The sequence below is a fragment of the Anomaloglossus baeobatrachus genome, chromosome 10 (genome assembly GCF_048569485.1).
Source record: "Anomaloglossus baeobatrachus isolate aAnoBae1 chromosome 10, aAnoBae1.hap1, whole genome shotgun sequence".
Lineage (NCBI taxonomy): Eukaryota > Metazoa > Chordata > Amphibia > Anura > Aromobatidae > Anomaloglossus > Anomaloglossus baeobatrachus.
In genome coordinates, this window is record NC_134362.1 from 108,715,688 (window position 1) to 108,740,371 (window position 24,684).

Below are 24,684 nucleotides of genomic sequence, written 5' to 3' on the forward strand. Positions count from 1 at the left end.
AACTAGTTTGTGACTGGTGTAAAAATAATATACATTTATTATATTTTTTAAATTAATTAAAAAAACAATTGTAATTGAATGTGCATGCAGGAAAGTAAACTTATTAAAATGCATAAGAGAGATCATCTAAGCATCACTTCTTACGACACCACGTTCTTGTTTTTTTTATGTCCCTATATTGAAAAATAACGCTGATCTCATTTAATTACTCTTGACCAGATGCTTGTTAAATACTTTCAAATTTTTCTATTAAATATCTATTAAAAGAAATATATTTTATGTTTTCTTTAATGATACGATATTCAGGATTAAAAATGTATGTATGCATAAAGATTAGCAGTAAAAGTGACTGTAATCAAAAGGAATGGATAACATAACATAGGAAGAGAGAAATGCACAATACTCATTTTTCATGTTTTATAAGGTATGAAATTAAACACAGCGCAATAAAGGGAATATCATCATAAGCAAAGAAACAACAACTATTTTAAAATTACCTCTGACTCTCGCACTAAATGTACTGTGGGTTTTCATGGACATTCTTTAATTACATAATAAAATTGGTGATATAATATTTAGGGCAATTACAACATCTAGAAAATGAGTTTGTCCTGGTTGTAATATAGTCCTGGTTGTTCTTATCTCAAGGTGTCTTTTAAGAAAAGTTCCAATTTATGATAAACACTGTTAGGGAGGCTTTGCACGTTGCGACATGTCGGTGGGGTCAAATCGAAAGTGACGCACATCCGACGTCAGTTTCGACATCGTACTGTGTAAATGCTAGATGAGACGATGAACAAGCGCAAAAACGTCGTTATCGTATCATTGTTGCATTCACCGACATTTCCATAATGCTGGTGCAGCGACAGGTACGATATAGTTCCTCGCTCCTGCGGCTGCACACATCGCTGTGTATGAAGCCGCAGGAGCGAGGAACATCACCTTACCTGCCGCCGGCGGCTATACGGAAGGAAGGAGGTGAACGGGATGTTTACATCCTGCTCATCTCTGCCCCTCCGCTGCTATTGGCCACCTGCCGTGTGATGTCGCTATGACGCCGCACGACCCGCCCCCTTAGGAAGGAGGCGGGTCGCCGGCCAGAGCGACGGTCGCAGGGCAGGTGAGTGCATGTGAAGCTGGCGTAGCGATAATTTTCACTACGCCAGCTATCACACGATATCGTACCTGCGACGGGGGCGGGGACTATCGCGTGCGACATCGCAGCATCGGCTTGCGATGTCGCAACGTGCAAAGCCCGCCTTAATGTTATTAGTAATGTAAACTAAAGAAGTGCAATATATCAAACTTCAGGAATGATCTGTCTACATTTCAGACTTGGCAAGCTAAACTAAGACTATGTACTCATATTTGCTGAGTTTTTGTTGTTGCAGATTTTTTGCAGATTTTCTGTAGCTATTTGCTCAGCTAGGTTACTTGTGTTTTTTACATGCTTTTGTGACGCCCTGGACTGGTCAGGTCGTCCCAGGTAGTCACACACACAACACCACCCCATCCCCGACCAGGTGACAGCAGTCAACCTAGAAACCCTTGTCACCACCCTCCAGGTTTGATGTCCACACCAGGGGGGCGGAGCCAGTCAGTTGGTTCCGCCCACTGATGAGTTCACAGGCCTGGAGGCGGGAAAACACGGAGTCGAGTTGTAGTGGAGGGAGAGAGAAGTTAAGTTCAAGGGCAGACCTGTGTCCAGGGTTGCCAACAGACTTCTCCGGTGGCTGGGTTGGAGCCCAGTCACCTCTGACAAGGAGGCAGACGGTGGTGGCCATCTGCAGGAGCTGGGATTATAGCCGGTGGAATCGTAGGGACCGGGGTCGGGCGGTGGCCTGCCGGTCCCGACCGGGGAACTGATTGGAAAACGGAGCACCAGGAGGGGTACTCAGACTCAGTACAAAGCCCTGAACCGACAGGGCCGAGTCAAATCAACTGATTGCGGACTGAAATTTAGGACCTATCCCACACAAGACCCGTTAGAAGACAACAGCCCAACCAGTCAGGGTAAAGCCACCGCCAAGGCATAGAGACCCAAAGGGCCAGCGTCTGTGGGCAAACGGGCTCCTACGGCATATACAAGTCGGGGAGCGGGCTACCATTGCTTAGGCATAGGAGTCAAACATTCATACAAAGAGGTGCAGGAGAAAGGTGGAAACCACCAACCTATTCTGGGAGAAGCTGCAGCCAGCTGCGGGCCCCTTTCATCACCCCGTTTGGTTTAGCAGAGACTCCGGTGTCTTGTGTCATAGTGAGTACACCAGTGCTTTCGGGCCGCGCACTGCGCCGCACAGCATCAGCACCCAGCCCGCACATGCTCCCACGCCTCAGCACCTCCCTCGGGCCCCCGGGACCATCGCTCCCCTACCCACGGAGGGGTCAACACCAAGATGCGCAACACCGTCCCTGGGAGGCCTAGTTAACGGCAGCAGTGGTGTCCATCTATTCACCACAACCTGTGGGGGCATCACGAACTTACATCCCATACCAAACCACCGCGGCCCCGGCCATGGAACTTCCCCGTCAAACCCCTGCTTGTAGGGCCAACTCCCTTGCAGAGCGACGTGACCCCCGGGTCCGTGAGAGGCTCGAGCCACCACCCACAGTACGAGCACGGATCTGAGCGGCTCGGCGGTCGTAGCCGAGCCCGCGGGTCGGTACACATCGACTCTTTTGGCGTCATGAACAGGATAGAACCATCCACTTACCTTTGGAAGTGCGCCTTGAAATTGTTGTTAGCGGCTTCCCGCTGAAAAATTGCAGAATCCGCCATCTTTGGCGCCAAAAGTTCCCGCCCGAGACGTCTTCCCTGAGCAGAAAGGGCGCGAAAGTGAAACCCCACCCCCCCGAGAGCAGAGCGGTGTGAAGAGCAAGGAGAGTGCTCGGAAAAGACCAAGGGGGGGGCGGGTGAAGATTCGGCCTCATGTGACTGAGGAGATGAAGGGCAGGGATGCCAGGACTCTGCGACCCGTTGTGCTCCTGGATCCCGAGAGTGCAACATGTCTGCCCCATCTGAGAAGCCTGAATTCCCGGAGCCCGCGCCCGGAACAGCGGCATGAGGGGAAGCCCGGACGACTCTTATGTGCTGCCGCCTACAAGTACAGATGAGGTACTTAATGGAGCAGTGGGCAACCGAGATGGGGGAGCTAGCTTCGGCTGGCTGTCCGGGCACGCGAGATGGAGGCGAATTTGGAGGAGCGGGTGGGCGACCCACGCCCCTATGTCCTGGAGGGACCGGTCGCTGCGGCTGAGGGACCCCGTCTGCCCCCGCTTCCCCTGTTGCCTCCTCCACGGCCCGTTCTAGCTGCAGCTGCCCTCCCGCTCAGTCCGCCGCCCCTAACACCGGCGGTGGAACCCGTCCTAACTGCCCATGAGGACCCACCTGTGGACACGGCTCGCGGATGGCCGTATACCCGGCCCGCACAAACCCCGTAACCATGGAAGGTGCCCATCCCGGACATGATCCCGCCAGTCCCGGTGAAGGCAATGCCCAGAGAGGCCCCGGCCCCGGCAGTTCGCCCTGCCGAGGGGGAGAGCGTTAGCCAAAAGAAGGCCCCGAAGGTGAGGCAGGCCGTTCCCGGGTCTAAGGCCTTGGCTGAGGTCCCGAGGGGAGGCCGCTGCAAGGCAGCAGGGCCAGCCACGATGCAGTGGGGTTCCCCCCAGAGGGTGACGGTCATGGCCGCCACCGGAGAACTCCAGCTGGGCCAGACCCCCACCCGTACAGACCCCGGGCACGCAGATGCCCCGTATTGGGAGCGGCGGCCAAACCAGACGGACCGGGAGATCGAGGCCTGCGAGAGGAGAAAAGAGGAGATCCTCGCCTGCACGATCCGGGAAAAGGACAATTTGAGGAGTGCCACCTACCGGGTACGAGGCCAAAAGTACCAGGGCCAGGTCCGGAGGTTCGACCGTGACCGCGGATGGGGGTTCATGTATGAGCCCGGCCTGGAGGCCGAATTGTTCTTCTCCCGCAGAGATGTAAACCCGCACTTACCCTATGGTCACCCGGATTGTGACCTGCTACCCGGTGACTTGGTCCAGTATACCCGGCATTGTGGGGAGAGGGGCTGGTTTGCCCTGGATGTCCACCTGAGAGAGGGCCGCAGTGCCCCAGAGCAGCCCCAGTCCCCTCCCCCGCCGTACAGCCTTGGAGTGACCATTGAGGCTGAGTACGAGGAGGATGAAGACCAAGAGTAAAGGCAGTGGAACCCGGCTGCCAAAGTGACACAGTCCCCGTTGGGACCCTACTGCCGTCCCCGTTGGGAATTTGTTTTGCCCCAGTTACCTAGAGACAAGGGGTAGAACTTGCAGGCCACCCAAAAACTTTTGGGCTTGTAAATAATACCTTTCCTTAACCGGCCTTCCAGTTTCACAGCCTCCAGAGAGGCAGACTGGAGGATGGGCCTGCGGGAAATAAATGGCCGAGGCCCGCCACTACTACAACCGGTGGCCATCCTCCGAGTCAAGGGTCCCCTTGGACGTGGGGCCTCTGAAAAGACAGGCAATTGTGAAACCTGCACCCGTCCTGTTGGCAAACACCTAGGCCCATTCCTGGACTGGGGAAAAGGGGTGCAGGTACAGGTTGTTTGGGTGGGTGAGTGAAGGACCCGGACCCATTTCCCGTAACAATAAAAATAAAAATGTTTTACCGTTTTGCAACGTTCAAGTATGTGCCTCCCGTAAGGAAAGATCTAAAAAGTTAAAATTTGAAAGTTTGTACAACCGTTAGTATACTTGTATGCTCATTTTTAATATGACCTTTTGTGTCCTTTTTTGTTCACAGTCCACCTTGTCCTGTGTCTTCTTATATTCTTGCCGGATGTTCCCTGTCTTCTGAAACTGACGTCCTACTGCTCAGAAATAAACCCAGCTGCGATCATCATATCATGCTGTTTGGCTGATTGATGTATATGAATACTGACATTGTGCTAATATTTTGTAACTATTTATTCTAATGCATAATTTCTGATCCAAATTGTAATAATTAGTCTTGTGCCTTTGCTGTGGCGCTCTTTTAATGCATTTTCTGCTGTTTCTATGCATGTATATGATTGCGTGGGTTTTCTTCAGTTATATGATCTGCCCTTACCTTTGCCAGTACCTAATATGGCATTTGTTGTCGCACTTCCGGGTTCAGGAACTGAGCATGCTCAGTATGGGCGGCTCTCCTCCCAGCGTCCTCTGGGTAATCTGACGTCATGTGTTGGATTTCCCTCAACCCAGTGGACGCCGGAGTAGCCGCCCATGCTGATGCAATGCATTCCTGCACCGCCCAACTGCGACAGGTGTTACAGATCCCATTAGGCTACGGCAAGTATATATACCCACCTTGTCTTACTGTTGTCCATGGTCCCCTGAGGAAGTCACATGAAACACGTGTTGGGACTTGTCCCCATGTTTGTCCACATGCAAGGTGTTTTATCCTGGTAAGCTCCCTCACTTTAAGTGTAGTGCTGTGGAGATACTCATGCTTTACTGTTTTGCAGCATGCAGCCCTCTGACTTTGTTCAGTGTATGTAGTAAGGTGCTTTGCTGCAAACGGCTTTCTTACCTATATATGTGATTTTCTCAGCACTTTATTAGGGAGCAAGTATATACGTTGTTTTGACATGTGGCCCCACATGGGGTGTTTTTCACCTTTTTGTGTCATTTTTCTGGTTATGATATACTTCTCTGTACTTTTATATCCCATGTACTTTATGTTCCAATAAATTTCTATGCTTATCATAGAAATTTTTCTTGTTTATCTTTTGATCATGGGATGTATGGATATATTTAGGCAAATTTAATGACTTCTGTCTTTTCTTATATATTTACACTAATTGAAGTTGTTGCCTGTGTACTTTCAATGAAATCCACTCTTGCTGCTCAAACTTTTTCTAATCCGTTTTTCTGTGTTTTTTTTCACAGCCTTATTTCTGAGCAGCATGGATTATAAACCATTATAGACCCAACTTAACCAGGTTTTTGACACTGAGGGTGAAGTGGACAACTCTGCTGACTCCCGATCGCACAGGGAGCTCTGTAACCAGACCAAACTTTTGTTCAATCGCAGAATGAGACTTTGGTGGAATAGGGCGTTCATGCAGCGTTATCTTGAGCGGGGATTGATACCCAGGGGTCTAAGGGTTCAGGTCTTTCCCTCTTTCAGTGTCACGGATGAGGTATTTAAGAGGGATTGGGAGGATGCAGCTTCTGCATGCTCCAGGACTTTTATGCAATTACTCATTAAAAATAATGAGACCTCTCTCTGTGACATTGATTCAGAGATTACTACCCTACAGGACCGCCTGTCTAAAGAACTTAACCCCCCTGGAATTTTCCAACTTTAACGAGACCATGAATAAAGAATTTGTCAAATGGGAGAAGGAGCTGGTCACTAATAAAACCACAAAATATCAGCGTGATGCTACAGATTACAAAAACCAGCAGGTCTACCGCTGGAAGGGGATGACACGCCACAGGAGACATGTTGTTGGCCTTTCGGCATCTTTATCAGCCTCCTCTATCTCGTCAGGAGAAGATGATAATTTGGCACCTGCATCTACATCCAGACCTTTTACTAGAGGCCTTGCTGGTAAAAGTAGACCGGGGAAAGTGCCTCCGGGCCCTGTTAAATCTACACCACGTCCAATTATGAAGAAGGGCAATATGAATGAGTTGGAGGTGATTAATCTTTCAAAAATTGAATTGACTAATGATCAGGTTGAAGTCTTGAAATTAGGGTTAACTTTTGTACCTGATTCTAACTTTGATCTTTTCACAGTCTCTAAAGATCTGAACCTCTTCCTCAGGAAGCTCGTCCTCCATAAACTACATTCAAAAAACCTCCAGCCTGGTCTGAATCCTGATGAGATCGAGTAGGAGGCCATTCACACTCTTGAGGAGTTGGAGGGTCAGGCGTCTGGTGAGCTTTCTGGCATCTTCCCTATACATTTATATCCGCGCTCCACTACGTTCCCCCCTTTTTCGTTGTGCCCCCAGGTCCAGATCTTCCATGACTTGGTCTTGGGGGATCTCAAAGGACTTTCCAAGAGACACTTGAGTAACAATCTTTCTGTGAAACACCAAAGGACTCTTGAGGAATTAAGAAATCTGGATGGGATAGGGATTAAACCGGCGGATAAAGGGGGCAATGTGGTGGTCTGGCCAACCGCCATGTATGAGTGTGAAGTTTTTAAACAACTGAAGAATGCTGATTTTTACCAGGCACTCCCTTCAAATCCGCTTGATGCATTCCACACCCAATTGACCTTAATACTCGAAAATGCTCTTGCCTCTGGTACCATCAATAAAAAGATCTATGACGGTCTCCTTCCAAAGATGCCGGTGACACCACCTTCTACCTATTGCCAAAAATTCACAAGAACCCTCGGGTTCCCCCTGGACGTCTGATTGTCTCTGGCATTGGAGGGCTATGCGATGCAGTCTGTAAGTTCATTGATTTTTATCTTCAGCCACTGGTTGAGACGCTGCCCTCCCATGTTAGAGACACCTCGGACGTCCTTAGGAGGCTTAATGGCATACCGGTGGATGGTGGAGTGTCACTGGTGACACTGGATGTTGAGACATTATATACTAATATCTGTCACGAAGATGGTCTTCTGGCAGTAGAGTATTTTCTGAGTATGAGCAATTGGGAATCCTCCCTGCGATGTCTCATCCTTGAATTATTGGAGTTTGTACTGACGCACAATGTCTTCACCTTCGGCCAGTGGTTCTTCCTCCAGCGGCGCGGCACTGCGATGGGGGTGGCTTGAGCACCGGCGTACGCAAACCTCTTCCTGGGATTCTGGGAGAGGGAGGTTTTCGGCGGCGGTGTGCCTGCTAGCTCCCATGTGCAGTGCTGGCTCCGTTTCATTGACGACATTTTCGTCATCTGGGTTGTAACCGCCCCTGAGCTTGAGGACTTTGTGCGCCAATTGAACTTCAATCCCTACAACATCTACCTTACATTTCGGTCTGACCCAATTAAAATTTATTTTTTGTATCTCACGATATCCATTAGTGATCACGGGGTGTTAACCACCGATATCTACCGTAAGCCCTCCTCCGTGAATGCACTGTTGCACGCGTCCTCTGGCCATCCCAAATCCACTATTAATGCTATACCAACTGGACAATTCATTCGATTGAAGCGAATTTGTTCCGACATAAGTGTATTTGAGGATCGGGCCAAGGAAATGCGTGACAGATTCAGAGAGAGAGGGTATAGCGGAAGATCCATTAAAAAGGCGTATAAACGCGCCAAATTGGCACCACGTGACCAACTCCTTCTGAGATTTAACCCCGGAAGGACACGATCGACCGAGCCTAAGGTTCGGTTCATCTCGTCTTTCAACCATCAATGGGACCAAATAAGACAAATTCTTACTAAACAATGGCCGGTTTTACAAACCGAACCAGTGCTGAGGGACATGTTGCCTGAGCGACCTCTCATGACGGCTCGCCGGGGCCGGAGTTTGCGTGACATGCTGGTTCATAACCATTATGTCACGCAGACTAGCCTGCCTTTTGCCACGGGACGCCCCAGGTGGGGGTCCTACCCCTGTGGTTCTTGCCTTGCGTGCCGTCACGGAAACATCATCAGGGCCACATCCTTTGAGTCCTCCAACGGATCCAAAACTTTTCAAATCCGACATTACATTTCCTGCAGCAGCACAGGCGTAATTTATTACGCTACGTGTGGTTGCAATTTAATATATGTCGGGTTTACAAGCCGTGAGTTGAGGACCCGGACGAGGGAACATAATAGGGATATAGTCGCCGCTAGGCAGACTAAACCCGAGGATGTTGATACCCTCAAAACCATTCCCCGCCACTTCAGGATGCATCATGGGTCTGATCCCTCTGGCCTTAAGGTCAGGGGGATCAATCGTGTGCATCTTGGAATAAGGGGTGGGGACATTCATAAAGCGCTGGCGCGTGTTGAGTGCCGCTGGATTTTTCTCCTTGGCACAGTAGCACCCAATGGGCTAAATGAGAGACAGACTTTTGCGTCCTTTTTGTAATCCCCATACTCATTCTGCTGTTGAATTTTTGAACCATTTTCTATTGGATTTTTCTTTTTTGTTTGGTTTGCAGGGCTCTGGTGTTATCGCATTTTTTGAGTCTTTTAGCTTTTTTTAATGCTCATTTTTAATATGACCTTTTGTGTCCTTTTTTTGTTCACAGTCCACTTTGTCCTGTGTCTTCTTATATTCTTGCTGGATGTTCCCTGTCTTCTGAAACTGACGTTCTACTGCTCAGAAATAAACCCAGCTGCAATCATCATATCATGCTGTTTGGCTGATTGTTGTATAATGAATACTAAGAAACAAATGGGGACGGCACCACTTTGAATAAATAAATTACGGAAGTGTGCTCCAACCCATAAATAGAACTTAGAACACAACACATGGGAAAGAGTGGGCACAACTATACCAAACATGTACTGGAAAATCCAGAATAATGGAATGAAGCAAGAGGAGTCCCTTGTTGCATGCAAAAAGTGTGAAAAAGTTTATTAATAACACAGAGAAATATTATTAAGAACACTTAAAACTGGGAAAGATCAAAGGGGTGATCCACCCATGAACAGATTAGCACATCACCACTAAAACCTCATGAAATAATGCAGATGGAGCAAATCACATAGGCTCAAAAATAACAGTACCAGAGAACAGTATACAGCAATACATAGTCACCAATGTAGGACTAACATAAATATGGTACAGATCAAAGAGAGCCAATACAATACCAGATGAGTAAATAATGAGAGAGGAAGTGTGGGTGCGCCTGCCCCACGCGTTACGCCACCATGTGTGGCTTCATCAGGGGTAAATGAAGGAATGACCAGAGCCAAGATATATATATACAGAAGGACCATAGATAATTACTGACCAGTGTGTTGAGTTCACAGGCCTGGAGGCGGGAAAACACGGAGTCGAGTTGTAGTGGAGGGAGAGAGAAGTCAAGTTCAAGGGCAGACCTGTGTCCAGGCCTGCCAACAGACTTCTCCGGTGGCTGGGTTGGAGGCCAGTCACCTCTGACAAGGAGGCAGATGGTGGTAGCCATCTGCAGGAGCTGGGATTATAGCCGGTGAAACCGTAGGGACCGGGGTCGGGCGGTGGCCCGCCGGTACTGAACCAGGGAACCGATTGGAAACCGGAGCACCAGGAGGGGTACTCAGACCCAGTACAAAGCCCTGAACCGACAGGGCCGAGTAAAATCAACTGATTGCAGACTGGACTTTAGGACCTATCCCACACAAGACCCGTTAGAAGACAACAGCCCAACCAGTCAGGGTAAAGCCACCGCCAAGGCAAAGAGACCCAAAGGGCCAGCGTCTGTGGGCAAACGGGCTCCTACTGAATATACAAGTCGGGGAGCGGGTTACCGTTGCTTAGGTATAGGAGTCAAACATTCATACAAAGAGGTGCAGGAGAAAGGCGGAAACCACCAACCTATCGTGGGAGAAGCTGCAGCCGGCTGCGGGCCCCTTTCATCACCCCGTTTAGTTTACCAGAGACTCCAGTGTCTTGTGTCACAGCATCAGCACCCAGCCCGCACCCGCTCCCACGCCTCAGTACCTCCCTCGGGCCCCCGGGACCATCGCTCCCCTACCCACGGAGGGGTCAACACCAAGCTGTGCAACACCATCCCCGGGAGGCCTCGTTAACGGCAGCGGTGGTGTCGATCTATTCACCACAACCCGTGGGTGGCGTCACGAACCTACATCCCAAAAACCAAACCACCGCAGCCTCGGCCGTGGAACTTCCCCATCAAGCCCCTGCGTGTAGGGCCAACTCCCTTGCAGAGCGACGTGACCCCTGGGTCCGTGAGAGGGTCGAGCCACCACCCACAGTGCGAGCACGGATCCGAGCGGCTCGGCGGTCACAGCCGAGCCCGTGGGGTGGTACTCTTTTTTATTGTGTTTTTGTGTTCCAGAAATTTTTATTAAATTTTAAAGGGGAAATAATACAGGAAATAGAAGGAATCATTAGCAGATGAATTAAAGCAAAAAAAATATTTCCATAAAGCAGATTCCTAAGGAAGGAGTGGGTAGGATAAGGAATGGGGTAAGGGGATGGGAAAAACTTTAACAGGGAAGGGAAAGAAGAGGAGGGGAATGGAGGATCAAGGAGTATTCTTAAACATAGCTGAAAAAGCTTAAAATGTTGATTTCTGGTAATGTATTAAACATAAGGAAACATAAACAAAGTCCACAAGTAAATAATGATAAAAAAGGGGGAAGTGAGAGGCGATAAAGTAAGAATAGAAAAGAAAAAATAAAGAGAAAACATTGAAGAGGTGCTTAGAAAGGACAAGGGAAAACTTCTGTCCAAGGCTGCCATCTACGGTAATAGGAAGAGAAAGTATTGTTTACAGTAGCATGACACATTTCAAAACAGTTATGAAGGGATACTTTACCTAACAGGTGTATAGTACCATCTGGAATAAAGTTTAAAATGAGATTCAAATAAATTGGTACATTTACTTGATTTATAAGCCCACTCAAGGCTATCCTGCCAATTGAATTCTGAGAAAGTCTTATTGAGATCTCTCTCCCAGTTATGAATATGCAATGACTTTGCAAACTGGAGATCCTCATTAAAGAAATCATAAATATTCCTAGTTTTCCATCTGGATGAACTCACTGGATTAGACAAAAGAGAACCCACAGATGAAGGGATAGAATATTTGTTTGCAATTAATTTTCTAATAGCATTCTTAATAGACAGGAATGGGAGGAAGTCCAACTCCGGTAAAGTAAATTTCTGTTTTAGTTTTTGAAAGGAGACAAGATCAGACCCCTCTAAAAGATCTCCAACTGTTCCAATACCCCTATCAGGCCATGTTTTAGGAACCTGTAGCTCTGAAAATTCCTCGATTACCCAGATAGAGAGATCTTTAATATTATCTAGTTTTAAGGAATGGGATTTTGGAGATTTTATGGCTAATTTTTTTCCAGGCAGATATGGTGGCTGAAATAGATGGTTGGTTTGGGTTTTTTTTTTTTTATATTATATTTTTTATGGTTCTATGTACTGTGATTTATTATTCTTATCCTATCTAGAACAAGGATAGCAACAAATTGTTACTAATAAAAAGATTTTCTGTTAAAACCCTTTTCTAGCGCTGGTTTTTGAGGATTTTTTAATAAATCCCATCTATAGAATTTGTGGTATCAGGCAAATTGAAGGGGCCATTTTGTCATTTAACCTAGGTGCAAGAGTATAAGGGTTATTAGGTCAAGCTCTGACAACTGCCTACGGGCAGTTTATATTAAATATGTTTTAAATTAAAGATGCCCTCCCATTAACTATTTTCCCTCTAAACCTATTTATATGTGTATGTACTGTGGTATCCGTCCGTTAATACACTAACATATTTCTATCTTCTCCAGTATCCAACAATATCCAACGCCGTTCACCTCCTCTTCTGCCACACATACAGTGCCTTCCGAAAGTATTTGGCCCCCTTGATTTTTTCAACTTTTTCACACATTTCAGGCCTCAAACATAAAGATAAAAATTTAAATTTTATGGTGAAGAATAGGGCTGAGCGTATCAAAACTGTAAAAGTCCGGATCCGCGTGGCTGCAGGCTGAGAATACCACCATCACCAGCACACCCGCGCACACTTCTGACAGGAGTGTGCATGTGTTTCTGTCTACATGCACGCTCATGCTCAGAGAGCGCAGGCTGTGCCGGCTGATGTCATGTCAGACTTGTACGAGTCTCACAGCGCATCACTGGCACAACCGCGCACACTTCTGACAGGAACGTACATGTGTTTCTGTGTACATGCACGCTCACGTTCGGAGAGCGCAGGCTGTGCCGGCTGATGTCACGTCAGACTTGTACAAGTCTGACAGCGCATCATTGGCACAGCCGCGCACACATCTGAGAGGAGCGTGCATGTGTTTCTGAAACACATGCACGTACAGCATACTGACTCGCAGACACTTGTGTGACGCCCTGGCCGGGCCAGGTAGTCACAAATAGGGCCCCGCATTACACCTGTCCCTCATAGGTAACATACAGCCAAACATTTAAACCCTAGTCACCCCACTCAGGGCTTGATGGACACACCAGGGGGCGGAACCAGGCGGTTGGAAGACGCCCACCGAGGAGTCTCAGATAGCCTGAGGCGGGAAAGTAAACAGATCAAGTCTAGAGTTCAAGTTGGAGAGGTGTGTGGGATGGAGCTGTGTGCAGCTCCAGCAGAGGAGAAAAACCAATTTGAGCAGGTGCCAGGGTAGGAGCCCTGGTACCTTTGGCTAGGAGGCAGACGGCGGTCTCTGTTTGATGGAGCTGGGAAGTAGGCTCGGTGGAACCAAGGTGGACCAGGACAGGGTTGTAGCACGCCGGTGCCGACCCGGAGAACCGACTCGGAAATCGGAGTGCAAAGGGGGGTACTCAGACCCTGAAGCTAGGTCCAGAAGCATGCTACTGGGGGCTAGCTAATTAACTGATTGCGGCCAGGACTAGAGGTCCTGTCCCACCCAAAGTCCCGACTGAAGGCATCAGCCCAACGAGGAGGATAAGCAGCCACCGCCACGACTCAGAGATCCCATGGGCCAGCGTCTGTGGGCAAAGGGATTCTTAGGCAATAACAAGCCGGGAGCGGACTCCTGAAGTTGCAAGCACAGGCAGTCCACCATCCAACACAGGTGCGACCTGTGTTGGATGGACCATCAGCCGGGTGGGGGACCAGACTGCAGCCAGCTGCGGGCACCGACCACCATCACCCTGGTTTACCAGAGACTCGTCTGTTTACTAATAGTGAGTACAACAGCACCCTCCAGTCGCCCATCTCCCTGCACCACCAAACACCCTCAATGGGTTCCGGGGCCATTATCCCTGCCCACGGAGGGGTTAAAAACTTACTGCCAAACATCTCCCCGGGTGCCCCGTAACTGAAGCGGTGGTGTCCAACTTCACCACATCTCGTGGGTGGCGTCATGAACTTAACACGGCTTCGGCCGTACATCTACGTCCCCATACCACAACCCCCCTTTCAGTTGAAGTGACCACGAGACCCCCGGGTCCGGAGACCCTCGAGCCACCCACTGAAGGTCCGGATCCGAGCAGCTCGGCTGCCGAGCATGGGGCGGTACACCTCAATTTTTGGCGTCGCGAACAGGATACTTATCCATCCACTTACCTTGTGGAAGTGCACCTTGTAATGAAGTCAGCAGTGATCCGTTACAAGATTTTCAGAATCCGCCATCTTGTTGCCATCTTGTTGGCGTGAAAATTCCTGCCCAAGGTCTCCTTCCCCGAGAAAGGGCGAAAAGCTGAAGTCCCGCCCCCTGGGAACACGGCCACAAAGCAAAGCTGGAAGTCGAAAAACGAAACTTACCGTCCAGCTAGAGGAGGGCCGAGAAAAGACCAAGGGGGGGCGGGTGAAAATTCTGCAACATGTGACCGAGCAGATTAAGGGCAGGGACTCCAGGACCCTGCCACCCTTCTGGTTCCTGGACCCGGAGAGAGCACCATGGCCGACCCGTCCAGCAAGCCCGGAGTGCCGGCGATCAGGCTGAGGGACCGGGTCTGCCCCTGCCCTCTATATTGCCTCCCTCGCCATCCATACCGGTTGCTGCTGACCCCCCGCTAAGTCATCAACACCTAGATAAGATAACTGTGGAAAGATAAGGCGCAAATAGGGTCTTACCCGGTATACACGTGGAAGTGAATACTGGCAGGTCAACTCACCTGGTTCGGTTGTGCCAGTCACAACCCCTTTCAAAGCATGTAAATCACGATGTGATGGTGTAGGAGGCAGCGGTCCCGCGGTGATGAGAAAATTCAAACAGTGTAAGAAAGCAGGTTGATATACCGCGCCACACCACAGAAGCCAAAAGTTGTTAAAAGTAAATCCCTTGTTCTTTATTTTCACAGGTCTACGCGTTTCAGGGACATATCCGTCCCCTTCCTCAGGACAATGTACAGAAAATACTATCCATATAGTATTTTCTGTACATTGTCCTGAGGAAGGGGACGGATATGTCCCTGAAACGCGTAGACCTGTGAAAATAAAGAACAAGGGATTTACTTTTAACAACTTTTGGCTTCTGTGGTGTGGCGCGGTATATCAACCTGCTTTCTTACACTGTTTGAATTAAGTCATCAACACCAGCAGCGGAGTCCGTTCCACCAGTCCATGAGGAAGCCGCCAACAGTAAGCCCATTACCGCCCCGGCACCAACATCAGCTCCGAAAAAGATCAGCCTCCGGAGGGTGCCCTGTGCCACAGAGAACCTGTCAGTCCTGGAAGAGGTCGCACCCCGGATAACAGAGGCCCCGGCAATCCGCCCGGCCAAGATGGAAGTGGCTGCTGACTGGAAGTCGGCCCAGCGGGCAAAGCTGGCCGTTCCCAAAACCCAGGCCTCGGCTGAGGCACCGCGGGGTTGCCGCTGTCAGGCAGCTGAGCAGTCCGCGACACAGCGGGGTTCCCTAGTGTAGAGAGTGTCGGTCGTAGCCAAAACGGGGAAACTCTGGCTGGGCCCGACCCCCATGCAGAGTGAGCAGGAGCAGGCAGACGCTCCATACTAGGAGCGGCAGCAGTGCCAGCTGGGCCGGGAGATCGCCGCCCGTGAGAAAAGGAAAGCGAAGGTGCTGGCCCGGACCTACTCAGAGAAGGACCACCTCCGGAGGGTGCCCTGTCCCGCAGAGAACCAGTCGGTCCTGGAAGAGGTTGCGCCCCGGATAACAGATCCCCCAGCAATCCGCCCGGCGGCCAAGATGGAAGTGGCTGCTGACTGGAAGTCGGCCCAGCGGGCAAAGCTGGCCGTTCTCAAAACCCAGGCCTCGGCTGAGGCACCGCGGGGTTGCCGCTGTCAGGCAGCTGAGCAGGCCGCGACACAGCGGGGTTCCCTAGTGCAGAGAGTGTCGGTCGTAGCCAACATGGGGGAACTCCAGCTGGGCTCGACCCCCGTGCAGAGTGAGCAGGAGCAGGCAGACGCTCCATACTGGGAGCGGCAGCAGCTCCAGCTGGGCCGGGAGATCACCGCCCGCGAGAAAAGGAAAGCGATGGTGCTGGCCCGGACCTACTCGGAGAAGGACCACCTCCGCAACGCCACCTTTCAGTTGAGGGTCCCGACATACGAAGGCCAGGTCCGGCACTTCAACCCCCAAAGAGGATGGGGGGTCATCTTCGAGATGAGATGTGCGCCGATCGCGGCAAGCTGCCGGAAGCAGACCGCGTGCAGTAACACTATGACCGCTAGAACGTAATATTACTGCACGCGGTCTGCCTCCGGCAGCTTGCCGCGATCGGCGCACATCTCAGCTGAGTTTCACAGCATAGATGTGTGCCTGCTAGCCACGAGCAGAATTGTTATCTGCTCGTGCCGTTTAACCCCTTAAATGGCGCTATCAATATGTGACAACGCCATTATAACGGCATCAGCGGTAAACATTTACTTACCGGCCGATACCGGAAGTGACGTGACGTGATCACGTGACTTCCGATGGTTGTCATTGTAGCACAGGGTCATGTGATAACTCCTGTAGCTCACATGAATTACTTTCGGTTACACTCGGCACTGAGCTGAGTGAAGTAGAAAATGGGCATATCTGCTGTTTACAGCTGTATAGCTGTGATCCTCAGATATGGCAGAGCGATCGGATTGTTGATCCATATAGCCCCCTAGAGGGACTAGTAAAATAAAAAAAAAGTTTTAAAAATTTAAAAAAAACCCAAAAACCTAAAAGTTGAAATAACCCCACTTTAGCCCCATTGAAAATTAAAGGGTTAAAAAAATAAAAAATATACACATATTTGGTATCGCCGCATTCAGAAACACACGATTTATCAAAATATAAAATCAACTAATCTGACCAGTAAACGGCGTAACGGCAAAAAAAATACCAAACACCAAATTTGTTTTTTGGTCGCTACAAATTTTGCGCAAAATGCAATAACAGGCGATCAAAACATAGCATCTGCGCAATAATGATACCGTTAAAAATGTCAGCATGAGACGCAAAAAATAAGCCATCACTGAGTCATAGATCCTAAAAAATAAGAACGCTACGGGTCACGGAATATGGCGTAAAATGTGCGCCACTTTTTTCGGAGAAACTTCTGATTTTTTTTAACCCCTTATATAAAAGTAAACTTATACATGTTTGGTGGCTATGAACGCGCACTGACCTGAGGCATCACACTCACACATCAGTTTTACCATATAGTGAAACAGTGAATAAAATATCTTAAAAACAATAGTGCTATCGCACATTTTTTGCAATTTTTCCGCATTTGGAATTTCTTTCCCAGTACGCTATATGGTAAAACTTATAGTTTCATTTAAAAGCACAGCTCGTTCTGCAAAAAATGAGCCCTCACATGACCATATTGACTGAAAAATAAAAAAGTTACGTCTCTCGGAAGAAGAATGGCAGAAAAAAAAAAAACGGAAAGCAAAAAATTGGCCGGTCGTGAAGGGGTTTAAAAAACTCATTCTCCCTTACTCTGTACTGGTGATAGGTCTAATACCCTTAACAAGTCTTCAGTGAAAGCAGTTGGCTAGCATTCATCTGGAGAAACTTTGTTGTTGTTGCAGTTCCTCTCCCTGTGTCATCGGGAGATAAGTTATTAATTTACGTCTTCCTGTGTGTTCTTTAGAGCTTTGTGGGATTGACTAAGAGCTCATCCCATCCATTCCCTACCTAGGGCCTATTTCAGGGTCAGGCATCGGCTCAGTGCATAGGTGCGGAACCTATCTAGGGTAGTGTGGAAAGCCACAGGCCAGCAGGTTTGGTCAGGGGTCACCATCTTCCTCTTCCCTATACACAGGGTTTCCCTTTCCTCCCTTTTCATCATTGGTTTGGTATTTAACCATACCTAGCGTGACATTATCACAAGCCGCACAATAACAGGGAAAAAAACACATGAAATGCAGGGTTTTTTTTGTGGTTGTTGGGGGGGGGGTGTTATTTTTTTACCCATGTATCCCATCACTGTTATGGCTTCAGGGTTTGTCCTTGGAGCTGTTCAGCAGGGGCAGCGGTCGCACACTCCTAATTTCCTCTCCTTGTAGAAACCCTTAATAAATCTCCTGTAATAATTGGCAAATCTTCCAAAAATTCTGTAATGCCTTGACGTTAACGGGTTGTGTCCATTCTAACACCACCCTCACCTTCTCAGAATCTATCCGAAACACTGACAGAAAGGATGACTCCCAAGAACCCCAAATTCTGCACTTCAAAATATATATTTTTATTTATTGATGTAAAGATAATGATCCTCTAACCTTTTCAAAACAGTGCGCACCTGTGCCCTATGCATAGTGTCACGCTCCCCAGCTCCCGTGCCACGCTCCACGGCTCCCGTGCCATGCTCCCCGGCTCCCCTGCCACGCTCCCCGGCTCCCCTGCCACGCTTCCCCGCTCCCGCATCACGCTCCCCGGCTCCCGTGCCACGCTTCCCCGCTCCCGTGCCACGCTCCCCGGTCCCCCGCTCCACAGCCTCCATGCTCCCTCACCTGCGTCTTCCAGGCGACCCGGTCCCCGCTCCCGACGCCCGTCGGCGTCGCTGAGCCAGCCCGGTACTCCTGCCTCCTGTGCACCGCTTCCTGCTCTGGCTTCTGGCACCCGGGCCTCGCGCATGCGCGTTAGGGCGTGCGCGCGGTCATTGACCCTCTCTGAAAGGGCCAGCGTCCTCCAACAGGATATTGAAGACTCAGGTACAGGGTATATAGGGGGTTCCTTTCCAAGTGGGCAGGGCCTGTTCTTCGTGTTTGCTAAGCTAGGAGTCAGGTCCCCCTGTGCCTTGTCCCGTACTCACCTATCTCTCTTGTAGAGCCGCTCCTGTCTTGCCAACCGGTCCTGACGGTTCCAGAACCCCGAACGGTGACTGTCCGCCATCTCGTCAGTCCCTACCATCTCCGATCCCTGGATCCGTGTGGTGACCGACCTCCTCGCTCAGCTGGTTCCGGACTCTGCCTGACATCATCCCGGCCTCCGAACCTGAGCTCCGTCACCCGGACTACCTTCAGAGACTCTGTGGTCCCAGGAACTTCTTCACTCCACTCCTCTGAACGGACTGTCCTGCTACCCGTAGTGCTCCGGCTACCGGGCACCTTGCCCTCGGTGGGGTGCTCAGTCCAGTGGATCCACCTCCTGGGCCTACCCGTCCTCCTGGTCCTAACACATAGCAAGGTCTCTAGAAAAGATGAGGATATCATCGATGTAAACTTTAACACAGATACCCAAGAAATAGCACTTTGAAAGTCTAGTCATGCCATTTGGCCTCGCTAATGCCTTCTCTGATTTCCAGCATTCTGTGAATGATATTTTTCACCATTTGGTCGGCAGATTTGTGGTAGTATATTTGGACGATATATTGATCTACTCACTCGATATGGAGACACATCAGGTACATGTTAAACTGGTATTATAAATCTTAAGAGATTACAATTGTATGCCAAACTAGAGAAGTGTGTTTTCGCTTTCCAAGAGTTGCAATTTTTGGGGTGCCAGTTGTCAGCTTCGGTAAAGCCTCTCCACTGACATGACAAAAAGGGGCTGCATTTCCCTAAATGGTCTTGTACCGCCCCCATGACAGCGGCCGAGCCGCTCGAATCCGGAGCCACGGTGGCTTGAGGGGTCTCCGGACACGGGGGTTCGCGCGGACACTCGAATTAAAAGAAGAGGGGGAGTATGTACAGGGGATTAGAAAGTTCGTGATGCCACCCACGGTGTGTGGTAATGTAGGTAACCGCTGCTGTTGGGGGAGCCCGGTGGCGATGGTGTAGCGGCAGGATGTTTAACCCCTCCGTGGGTATGGGGTTTGTGCCCCGGGGCCTGTTTGGGTGTTGGCGTTTGGGGTGCCGTTGGGTAGAGGAAAAGGGGCTTTTCAGTGTACTCATTCAGTCTATGAATACTAACACCGACAGCTTGTAAACCAGAATTCTGAGCACCACTGCAGCCTGGAGGGAGCACGCTGGGATCCGTGTCCTTGGTGTTGCTGTTAGCCTGTGGCCTTTTCCGTGGCACCTTTTCACTAGTTGGACCCTCAAGCTTGAAACTTTTTGGGTCCCGCTCACCCGTATGGCTAACGGAGTGAGCTTGTTCTCAGGGTTCACGAGTAGGATTTCTTTGGCTGTATTTGGGAAAGTCCTATCCCATGGGTGCGCTAGTACCCCGATTTTGGAGCGGGTTGGGGATGAATCTTGAAGTCTTCACCCCCGTCGGGTAAATTACCGGGATGCGTGAAGCTACTGACTCGCCCACCCCAGGGCCTTAGGTGACTCGGCGTCGGGCCGGACTAGTCCGGGGTAGCCAGCGGTGGCGGGGCCCGACTCTGTGACCCTGGTGGAGTCAATTAAGGTGGCGATATTAGGGGTGATGATTATAATAAAGTTTATGAAAGATTTGTGATGCCACCTGTGGTAAATTGCAGCTCTTTAGGCCGCAGCTGCTGGAAGGGACCTCCGGGGCTGATGTTATGGCAGCTGAGATGTTGCTTGCTCTCCACAGGTAGAGGGGTACCCCGGGGCAACCTTTGGTACTTTGTAGGTTCTATGGTGTTGTGTAGGCAGTGCAGGATAAAGCAGACGACACAGGGTTTGCAGTTAAGGTCTTTACTCACTGTTTTGGTCTTGGTGCTGCAGCAAACCGGTTGCCCACAGTATGCTGGGATCCACTGTCAGGTGCTTCCGCCGATCCTGGGTAGTTCAGAGGTCAATACCGGTGCACCCCTCCTGTGTCTCTTTCCTGACTGACTTCTTAGCCTTGACCGTTGTAGCTGTGCTGGTCTTGGCCTCCACCACAGGGCCTGAACAAAGAGAGCTAACCGCAGTTGTATCTTGCCCCCTTCACAGGTGATCTGTGGCAGGATGTGGCCGTGGGCACTTGCAACCACCCCAGGCCTTTCGGTGTTACTCTTAAGGAATTGTCTTGCTTCCCTCTGTCTGGGGACCGTCCCCGAATGCAGCCAGATTCCTCCACCCGATCTTTCAGTGGAACATGCCACGAGCCAATATGCCCTTCCGTTGCCCTGGGATTCTTTCTTTCTTGGAGTCACCTGGGCCTAACTAGACCCCAGGATCTCCACCAGGAACTTCCTTCTGTCCCTTTCTCTTCAGACATTACTCCTTCACTCTCCTGAGGTAACTACCTCCCTCTGTCTGACTCCTCTACTTCACTGCCCCTGGCAAACTACACTTGAACTTCCTAGTTTCCTTTGTCTGCTCTCTCTTTCTGACTCCTCCCACACACCCACTTACTAGGCCCCACCCACACTATTGGGACCAGAAATGGGACTTACGGCCCCATGAATACATCTATGGGGGTTGCTGCCACTATCCCTGACCCAGTGTATGCCTACCAATTGGTATGTGCAAGTTTAGTCTGTGGACCGGCATATGACCTCATTCTTACCAAGGATGGGATACCACACCTTTGCCTGAGGTGCAATATCGATACCACACCTTTGGCTGAGGTGTAATATCTCTGTGGCGACGAAAGCCTCAGGGGCGCCACACTACATCCCGGCCTAGGGTCCACGTACCCCGTTATGCCCTGGCCCCTGCCCGGCGATGGCTCGAGGCCACCGGCTGCCCTCCTCGGCAGTCCGTGCCCCTTGACACGATCCCCTGCGACCGGGGTTCCAGCTCCTACCAGGCCCAGACCAACGTCTGCTACCTAGTAAACTCCAGGAGCCCTGCTCCGGACCGGAGACCTCTCTCTCCCAGAGAGTCACTTTCCACCCCCTACTCCTTTCACTCCTGTTTCACTTCTCTGTCACTTTCTCAGTTTTCCCTACCAACCCCCATATGGGCGGCCCTATTCCCTTCAGGCCCCCCAATGGTGTGTCTGGTGGGTTCAGTATAAAGTGTTCCTAGGATTTTGACTGGCTAAGCTGTTAGCAACACCAAAGGACCAGGATCCGTCACCAAGGAGGAGTGGATACTGTGCAGAAGGGCAGATTGCACAATACCATGTGACGACCTGATAGGCCAGGGCATTACAGTCTGACTCCGCCCAGCAGACTTTTTTCCTTTAAAAAATGTTTTTCGACAGCACCTATACTCATTCAGCCTGATGTTTCACAACCTTTTAGTGGTATAGGTGCCTCGGGAGGAGGAGAGTTTTGCCTCATCACTCTCTTCTGTATGGCAAGGGGTTCAGAGTAATTTGAAACTGATGGGAGACAGATACAAACGTATGGCAGATACAAACGTATGGCTGACAAAAAAAGCTTGCCACGTCTGGACCTAGGTGTGAATGACTAAGTGTAGTTGTCTAACCAGGAATTTAAAGTGGAAGATTCCTTCCTGGAAGCTGAGACCTTGGTTTATTGGTCCCTATAAAGTAACCACTGTCATTAACCCAGTATCATTTCATCTGGAGTTACCTTAGGCTCATAGGAGCCACACTGTGTTCAACAGGTCACTGTTCAAAAAGTATGTGGTATCTTTGGAGCCGCCCCCTTGCCGCTGACCTCAATCATGGTTGATGGTAATTTAGAGTTTCAAATAGCTAAGATTGTTTATTCTCTTTTTTTACATTGTTCCCTTCAATACTTGCACTTTAGGGGTTATGATCCAGAAGAAACAATGTGGGCTACAGCACTGGATGTGAATGCCTTTAGGTTGGTTCATTTATTCTATGCATCTAGATACATCTGGTCCTGAGTGTCCGGAGACCACTTGTAGAAGGGTACGGGGACGGGTGTGTCATGCTTTACACAGTCTTGTCGTTTCCGGCTGTAGAAGGTTGCAGTGTTTCACTACACAAGCTGCTCCCTGACATTCCCTTTTTCCCTGCTTGGGGTTTATCCGTTTCTCTTTAGGACCCTGTGGATTTCACCTTTTCAGCTGTTAATTAGAGATGAGCGGTGTTCAAATCGAACCGTTCGCCAATTTCAATTTTGAGTTGTTTTGGGCAATGTTCGAGTCGTTCAACGAGCTCGACCGATTTGCTTAACGTTCGACCATTCGAGTTACCATTCGATAACGGTTCGATCACCAAAAGCGTAGCTAGTTACTAGCTGGTTTTTCACTGTAATACTGTCAGTCACTGTTAATAATAATAGTATCAAAATTCAGCGTACAGTGTGCGGGGGGGACGGGTTTTAGATCAGTGCTGCTAAGTGCTGAAAGAATGGCGATCGCCATTTTTTTTTCCTAACCGCGCGTACAGTGGGGCAGGCCAGTCCGTCAGCCAATCACAGACACACAACTTCATCAACATCCCAAATACTCCAGTCCTCCGAGGTGTCACCCCAATCGCACTTGCTTCCTACCAGCTCTCAAGTCTCCACCCGCCCTGCTGAGTATGGGATAACAGAGATGGTGGAGTCTGCAGAGCTGTTCTGTCACACTATAGCCTGGGAATCAGAGGTCTGCTCCAAAGCTGCAGTGAGTCAAGACAAGGAAATTATCTGCACTGATACCCAGAAGCTTTGTGAGTTGGATCCAGGCCCAAATTATCATTACAAAACTGTAACTCCTCTTGGTGGGGACAATGAGGAACATGCTGATGACGATGAGACTTAGATACCTGATTGAAACAAAAACTTGACTATTCGGTCAGGGCAGGAAGAGGTTGGCTCTGAGGACGAGGTGTGTGAGAACACAAAGGGTGATAATGAGGTTGTAGATCCCACTTACTGTCAACCCACAGTCAGGCACTCGATGAGGTCAGCAAAGGAGGTGGAGGAGAATGCTACTGACCGACGAGGTTAGGTTGTGCCTTTCTGGACAGAGACGGAGTACTGGAAGCACATCAACAACTGCATCCTCAGCCACAACTCTGCCTCTGAGCAGAAGTCGGGATGGCTCTGCAGGTCGCATGTGCTCTAAGCCTTGCCTAGCCTTGTCCTTTTTTGACATCGCAAAGGATCACCCAACTCATGTCATCTGTAAGATTTGTCACCAATCTGTAAGTAGAGGCCAAAAACTCACAAGTTTGAGTACTTCGTCCATGAACCGTCACATGGATATGAAGCATAAGTCGCAGTGGGAAACTCACTGTGCTACAATGCGGCCTAGCGGAGCGGGCCAACCACCGTCTGCCCCTTCAAGTGCATCCATGTGCTCTTCATCCTCTGTGACTGTGGGGACAGCAGTCACACATGCTTTTGGACGCAGACCTTCCACCTCTTTACACACAACAGGCAGTGTGATTGGCAGGTCGTCAGTTGTTTTGGAAGGGGAAACAGCTGCTGGTGTTGAGCTCTCTCAGACATCGAGAGCACCACCTTTGGATGAAGGCAACATTATGTCTCCGCCTGCACCTTTCTCACAGACCAGCAGTTTGCCAGGGACACCCTACTCAACACCGTCTCAGCACAGCAGCCAGCCCTCGGTCCCTCAGATGTGGACAAGTAAAAGACCATTTCCTCTTCCATTTCCATGACAAAGCTAAAGGCAGCTTTGCACGCAGTGACATCGCTAGCAATGTCGCTAGCAAAAGCACCCGCCCCCGTTGTTTGTGCGTCACAGGCAAATCGCTGCCCGTGGCGAACAATATCGCTGATACGTGTCACACATACTTACCTTCCTAACGACGTCACTGTGGCTGCCGAACAACCTCTTTTTTAAGGGGGCTGTTCGTTCGGTGTCACAGCAACGTCACTCAGCCGGCCACCAATAGAAGCGGAGGGGCGGAGAGCAGCCGCATTCACGTCACTCCCACCTCATTGCCGGAGGACGCAGGTTCGTTGTTGTTCGTCATTCCC

The 24,684-nt window shown here is 49.9% G+C and overlaps 1 protein-coding gene and 1 long non-coding RNA gene across 3 annotated transcripts in view; one reads left to right on the top strand and one right to left on the bottom strand.

The window, feature by feature from the left end:
* The window catches only part of CCDC73 (coiled-coil domain containing 73), a 627,966-nt gene that overhangs the window by 504,381 nt on the left and 98,901 nt on the right, over positions 1-24,684 (bottom strand). The window lies entirely within an intron of this gene.
* On the top strand, positions 5,322-9,230 carry LOC142255142 (uncharacterized). Of its 2 annotated transcripts, none has more exons than XR_012727360.1 (3): positions 5,322-5,432; positions 6,773-6,913; positions 9,181-9,230. It is a non-coding gene; the product is annotated as an uncharacterized LOC142255142 (long non-coding RNA). The 2 variants fall into 2 exon arrangements; XR_012727359.1 differs by lacking the exon at positions 5,322-5,432 and adding an exon at positions 5,933-6,672.